At 41.7% G+C, this 7349-nt stretch overlaps 1 protein-coding gene across 2 annotated transcripts in view; it reads left to right on the forward strand.

The window, feature by feature from the left end:
* Positions 1-7349, forward strand: part of DNAAF11 (dynein axonemal assembly factor 11) — a 113812-nt gene that overhangs the window by 2520 nt on the left and 103943 nt on the right. The window lies entirely within an intron of this gene.

Here is a 7349-nt window from a genome sequence, read left to right on the forward strand (position 1 = left end):
TCTCTCTCTCTCTCTCTCTCTCTCTCTCTCTCTCTCTCCCTCTCTCTCTCTCTCTCCTCCCTTCTCTTCCATCCACCACCTCACCCCTCCCCAGCCCTTTTGAATCTTCACTCCCGCATCCCCTCCACCGTTCTCCTCCTGTCCCCTTTCCAGCCTTCCTTATTTCCTCTCCCTCCTCTTCCTCATTTCCTCCCTTCTCTCCCCATCTCCCCTTGTCCATCTGCTCTCACAGTTCCCCAACCCCTTCCCCTTTCCCACCTCTCTTCCTTCCTTTATCCTCTTCTCCTTCCATACACCCTTCTTTGCTCCTCCTTTCCCCTTTTCTCCCCTATCTCTTTTCCTCTTCCCTTTCCCCCTTCCTCTCCCCTCCTTCTCCATTCCACTCTCCTCTTTATTTCCTCTCATTCATCCCTTCTCCCTCCCCTTCTAAATCTTCATCCCTCTAGAGGGACAGCAGTTTTTCCTTCTTCCTTTTCTGGCACCCTACCAGGAACTTAATAAATAGATATGAATTAGAGGATCTGGATTTGAGTACTAGCTCAGCAGCTTACTAGTGTGGTGGAAAGGGAGGTGAATCTGGAGCCTGAGATATGAGTTCAAGTCCTGATTCTGCTCCTTGGCCAAGTGGCCTCACCTTTTAGGCCTGATTTTGCTCATCGAATGAGGTGGTTAGACTACAGAACCTCTGTGCACAATCCTAAGATCTCCTAGAGTATGGAGAGTATGCCATTCAAGGTACTGAGTTTCAAGGAGAGAGCCTCTTCCTTCTGACTCGGCGATAGGCATCTTCAAGTTCTGAAGGGATGGTGTATGGAAGAGGGATTAGAATTACTTTGCTTGGTTCCAGAGGGCTGAACTAGGACCATTGTGTAGAAGCTGCAACTCAATTTTTTTTATTATTTCTTTTAGTTCCTTATTTTATTAGGGCCTTATGGCACAATGGATGGAATGCTGGGCCAGGAGTCAGGAATTACTCCTCTTTCTGAGTTCAAATCCAGCTTCAGACACTAACTTTGCAAGTCATTTAACCCTGTTTGCCCCAGTTTCCTCATCTGTAAAATGACCTAGAGAAGGAAATGTCAAACAACTTCAGTATCTTTGCCAAGAAAACCCCAAAAAGGGTCATGAAGAATTGAACAGGACTGAAAAACCACTAAATAACAAATAAAATAGAATATATTTCAGATACTACCTAGGTCAAGTTCTAATTTTACGTTGGGAGAAACCGAGACCCTATCTCCTGACTGAATTTTCACTAACTGTCCAGCATGCCTGGAATTCCCTTCTTTTCATCTCCCCTGACTCCCTGTCTTCCTTTAAGTTCCAGCTAAAATTCTGCCTTTTATAAGAAGCTTTTCCTGTCCTCTTAATGCTAGTGCTTTCCCCTTTCCCCATCTCCCCTTGTCCATCTGCTCTCTCAGTTCCCCAACCTCTTCCCCTTTCCCACCTCCCTTCCTTTCTCCTCTTCTCCTTCCATACACCCTTCTTCGCTCCTCCTTTCTCCTTTTCCAAAAATCCTTATATTATCTCCAATTTATCCTGCTTACATTTTGTTTGTACATTGTTGTTGTTTGTCTTTTGCTCATGAAGAGGACCAATGACTTTAGGAGGGTGATGTTTTGACTTGAAAATGAATTGGATTTAAGTGAGGCAGGGCTGTTTAAAGTCATCAGCCTCACTCTCTCCTCCAGAGTCTCAGGAGTCCAATGCCAAGATAAAGGTCAGGATGACTGGCAATGGCACCCTGTTTGTACATAGTGTTTCTGTATTGCCTTCTCCTTTAGACAGTGTGCTCCTTGAGAACATGGACTATTTTTTAACCTTTCTTTGTATCTCCAGTGGTACATGGCACATAGTAGGCATTTAGTAATAAATGCTTGTAATTGATTATCTCATAGGGGCTGGAAATACAGCCACTTGTGACCTAACCCAATGCTGAATGTTATGGAAGCTTTAACCTGCTGTCTTTTTCTGACCTGCAACAGTTTGCCCCTCAGGCAGCCTGGTGACCCTCTGCTCCCCAGGAATGCTAGGTAGTCTGGATTTTTAACCTTACTGCATCCTAGAACTTCCAATATCAATCAATCCACCAACCTCGGCCTCCCTCAGTAGAAGGAAATGGCAGCCACATGCCACCATTCCTGATCAAAATTCAATTCGGCTACTCATCTGTCTTCTGTCAGAATCTTTTTGGAAGCTCATTATCATCCAGTGCATTGTCAGCTGTCCTTTCTAGCTGTACAGCATTGGCAAATTTGAAGAGCATACCAATACACTTCTTTTATTGTTTTCATTCGCAATGCTAATGGATACAATCCCCCCAAATCACATTTATATAGTACTTACCTTGCTTGCATCATCTTATTTGAGCCTTACAACATGCATACATAGGTAATATAAGTAGTATTATCACCATTTAACGGAAAAAAGGGTCTGTGGCTAAGGGGTTAAGGGGCTTGCTCAGTGTTAATATATCTACCAAGTCATAGAATCATAGAATAATTGGAGCTAAAAGAAGCCTCAGCCCTGAGCAGGAATCCCTCCAAAGTATTCCTGGCAAGTGGTCTTTCAACTTCGACATAAATAATGCTAGTCTTGGGAAACTCAGTGCTGTATGAGCAACCGTTTCATTTCTTTATAGCTCTAATTGTTATATTGAGGTGAAGTATGTCTTTTTTCTAACTTTCATCCGTTTCTCTTAGTTGTGTCAGGACCAAACAAGGAAAGGCTAATCCTCCATCTGTGACAGCCCTGCACATACTTTCAAAAAGGGTCATGTCCTTTCTAAGTTTTCTTTAGATTAGACATATCCAGTTGCTCCCATTGTTCTTCTTATGATATAGTTTCGGATTCCTTCACTGTCCTAATTATCTTCTTCAAGATACATTCCAATTTGCAAGTGTTCTCCTAAAAACATGGCTCCCTGAGGCAGAATACAGCAGAACCATAATCTTCCTTGTTCTGGACACTATGCTTCTGCAAATACAGTTTAAGATCAGAGTGCTGCTGAGATTTAAACTTTAGTTTTGATCGAATCCTGGATACAGAGTTGTGGCTACTGAACACTCCTTGTGCCTTAATTGAAGAGAAGTGACTCGTATCCAAGATCACATGTTATTAAGTGGCATACTTGAACTTGGGTCTCCTGACCCCAGTTCAGTGATTTTCACTGTCTGGATGTCTCTTATTTTCCCTTCTATATAATATTTTTCTGTTCAACTCAGCTCCTTTCTGTTTTCCTCCAGCACTGTTAGACCTCTCTTTTCTTTCTCCTTTCCCAGCTCATTGTCTTCTAGTCACTTAGCATTCAATTCTGCCTCAGCCTTCTTCCTCTATCTCTTGGCCCAGTCACCCTTTCCTTTCTGTTACAAGGCCTCCTTCCCTCCTCTGCCTTTGGCAATGTCATCATGTATACTTTCCAGTTAGTTCAATAAGGGAGTTGGTTTGGGATTGGTTCCCCTTGGCTTACAGATTGAATTTTCTTTCATGATGAAGGTAGTTCCACCTTGATTCAAAACTGTATGCCTCGGTGAATCTTGGAGACTGGACTGAGGGACCAGCATTCTATTGTCAACAGGGCTGAACCCTTGGGATTCAAACCAGACCCTTGATGTCAGAGTTTTGGATGTAGATAAAATATTGTCTCACTTTTGGTGGAGAAGCTGAGGAGTTGGGTTTGATCCTAGCACAAGAGCACATGACTAGGAGCATATGATAACCAGCAATAGTAGCAGGGTGGGGGACTTCAGACAGTCCTTGGGCGTCTTTCACATACATCTTGTTCTCTTCTCCTTGTTGGCCACAGAAGGGGTATAGCTTCTTGATTTTTCCCTATCCATACTCTATCTTGGCTCTCTGAGAGGCGGTGTGGCATAGTAGAGTAGTCATAGAGCTTACAGTGAGGAAGAGCCAGGTTCAAATCCCACCTCAGATGCTTACAAGGGCAAGTCACTTACTCTCCCTATACCCCAGTCTCTTTATCTATAAAATGAGGGGTTACATTTGATGGATTCTAAGGTATCGCCCGTCCACTTCTAAATACATGATTCTTTCATCATCTGGAGAAATGAGCAATGGGGAGAAGAGGTGCCTAGAATCTTACCCTTTGAATTGGCACAGATGGTATAGTTCATTTCCTTTTTGTCTGATGGGATTTAGAAGTCTGCACTGCTCTGTGTTAGGTATGCTGATGTGACCTAGGACAGTTAATTTGTTGTCAACCTCCTTTCAGGAATAAAAGTACATCTTATGTTTTCTGCATTATTAAATATTCTATTTTTATTGCACAGGAATCATTTATGAAGATGAGTATTTAGCTAATAATTTCCCCTTGTATTCCATATGCTTGATGACAACCAGAATATCTCTCTTACTTTTGAACAAGGTTATGTCTATTTTGTAGGCTTCTGATTGCAGGAACTGTCATATTCAGTGCCTTCCTAGAAGATCCCAAGAATACTGGCCTTCAGAAGATTTAGGATGCAAGATCTACCTAGAGTAGTAGGAAGTCACTTCCATTCTTTCCCCCTCGAACCCCTTATTAGGATTAATAGTACAGCCTATTCTCTCCCTACCAAACTTCTCTTACTTTAACCCCATCCTGGCTGTACTCTCTTTACCTCTCTTCCCAGGAACATTTTCTTTATTCCCTGTTTTTATCATTGATAGGTCCTAGCCTACCCACCATTATCACATCTCTAGACCTCTTCTTGACGTTCTGACAGTCTTGTCCTGTTTTACTTCTGTCCTATGTCTTTTCTACCCTTGGCTTTATCCCAGCCTCTCTCCTCCCTCACCAGTCTCTTTTCTAGTCCTTGTCCTTACACTCTTCATAAAAGAGCTCCTTTAGTCTCTCCTTATAAAATTCCTTGTTATTCTCCTACTTTATTTGCCAGGAAAAGATATAGGGAATTTTGCATTTTGGGTTTCAGGGAGGGTGGCAGAGAGAGGGAAGGGTAAATTTATTGCTTGAATGCTGTCAGTATTGGCCCAGTACATAGTAATAGAAACTTGGTGAAGATTCCTGTGCTCTCCTGCACTTTCACATATTCATTTTTTAATTTGTTTATTTCCATTTACTGGATTTACTTAGTTCTAGTCTTAAAAAATGAGAATATTGTTTGTTTTATAAGGCTATTACAGATGGTTGGGAAGGGAGTAATTGATCAGAGAACCAAGAGTCCTGGAATTCTAGAGCAGGAAGCAACTTTGGAGATCACTAAGAATGAGTTCACATCCCACGTCTGTTACTTGCCACTTGTGTGACCTTAAGCCTCAGTTTTCTTTCCCATCTAGTTGGACTAGATGAACTCTGAGTTCCCTTATAACTCTAACCTACTTCTCTGAAGCTGAGACCATGAAAGGCAAAGAGACTTGCGGTGGTCACAGAGTGGCAAAGCAGGACCAAATTCGAGGTATCCTCGTGTTCTTCTCTCTTCTGGTTCTTAGGAGATAAGAGAAAGGATGCTGTGAGTCCTTTTCAGCCCATCTTAAACATAAAATCATGAGGGTCACCTACCCCATGTAATACTTCATCTAATGCTTATAAATGAATGAAAAAAAATTGGCACTTAGTATGTGTAACATAATGCCTGCTAAGCTCTGGGGCTACACGTAGAAAAATAAAAAAAATCAAACCAATCTTTGATCTCAAGGAGCTCACAATCTAATGGGGGAGACAACTCATAGGAGATTGCAAATGGAGAGATCCTTTGGTCCTGAGGGAATAGTGCTCAGTAATGCAACTTTAATGTTTCCATGAATAAAATACCTGTTTCTGATTTTAAATCATTTGACATCCCCAAAGACTATGCTGTTGAGAACTTTTGTTTTTGTGCCTATCAGTGGTGGCCAAGGAAGTGGGGGCTTCAGCACCTGCAGAAGTAGTTGCCATCTTGAATTTCCTCAGGGGTTGCTTCCCTGGATGATGGCATGGGAAGGGGGCACTGGCATTCTAGGGAGTCTAAGGGCTTTCTAGGTTTCTACTCCATAATGATTGCTTCCCTCAATTTTAGTGACCACCACATGAGAATTTTTATTAACAGACAGCAAGTTTATGAGAAAGATATATTTTCATGTGGGGTGTACCAGAAAAATCTTAGTGCAGTTTTATGCTTTAAAAGCTAATAAGTTCCCAATAAGACCTATGGGACATCTTGTATTTTTCAATTATCTGTTTAGTGTACAAACAGAAGTATTACCTAAAGAAAATTATTAATCAGATAAATTTCACTCCATGTTTTTTATTAATAGTCAAATTAGAGTCTTTTAAAAATATTGTCTGACCCACAAAAATTATTCCTACAGCTTTATGTAATCTTGTTTGCCTTTGTTTTTACTGTGCAACTTTACACAAATACTGAAGGCACCTTTTAATTTTAAAATAGTCTCAAAACTGGAAAATTTCTTTTTTGATAATTTACCTAGTCGTCTAATAAAGCTCCTTTAGATAAATTTAGTGAGGTTTCCAGCAAAAGAAAACACTTTGTTCTCTGTACTAATTTTAAGAAATCAATGTGAGAGGCAAACCAATATTCTCCTGATGATGCTATATAACTGAGAGTCAGAAAATTCCATGAACTGAGAAAAAAATCAAAACAAAACAAAATTTCAGGTGTCCCAGAAGGGCAATGGAGAAGCACGTGGTGGTTATAACCATCATTACATGAGACAGGATAAAAGGCATCATTGAAGGACCAGAAGAAGAGCTGGGCTCGTCACAAGTGGAGAATTGGGGGGCAGACAGCCTTCAGACAGTCAGTCATAGAAAGTTCGCCAGCACAGGGGGTCTGGGCTGCAAGCTTTGGTGCCAGCACAGGGGGTCTGGGCTGCAAGCTTTGGGTAGGGGAGAAGGGCTTGTCATCTGCCTTTTCCAGGGAGATTTCTTATGCCTTTCGTGTTGTAGATCCATGTATGTACATAAGGAAGCCAGAAGGCAGCCCGGTGGGCCTGAAAATGCCTGGGATTCAAGTTCTTGGTTCTAACCCAGCCCTGTGCTTGGGAGCTGAGAACATAGAAGGAAGGCCCTTCAGCAATACTTGTTGATTAATATGTGAATTGAAGAAAACTCTTTCACTTCCCTGGGCCCCAATATTCTTTTTTTTTTTTTTTGCTTTTTTTGTGGGGAGGGTAATTGGGGTTAAGTGACTTGCCCAGGGTCACACGGCTAGTTTTTGTGTTAAGTGTCTGAGGCTGGATTTGAACTCAGGTCCTCCTGACTCCAGGCGGGTGCTCTATTCACTACACCACCTAGCCTCCCCTTCCAGTATTCTTTTATATAAAATGAAGATGCATTCCCTGTAGCCCTGGTAGGGTTGGGTATGAGGATCAAATAAAATTGTATATTTATT

This window comes from Petaurus breviceps, unplaced genomic scaffold, assembly GCF_028583685.1.
Source record: "Petaurus breviceps papuanus isolate PSGF00001 unplaced genomic scaffold, PetGlider_PUasm1.0 98, whole genome shotgun sequence".
Classification (NCBI taxonomy): Eukaryota; Metazoa; Chordata; class Mammalia; order Diprotodontia; family Petauridae; genus Petaurus; species Petaurus breviceps.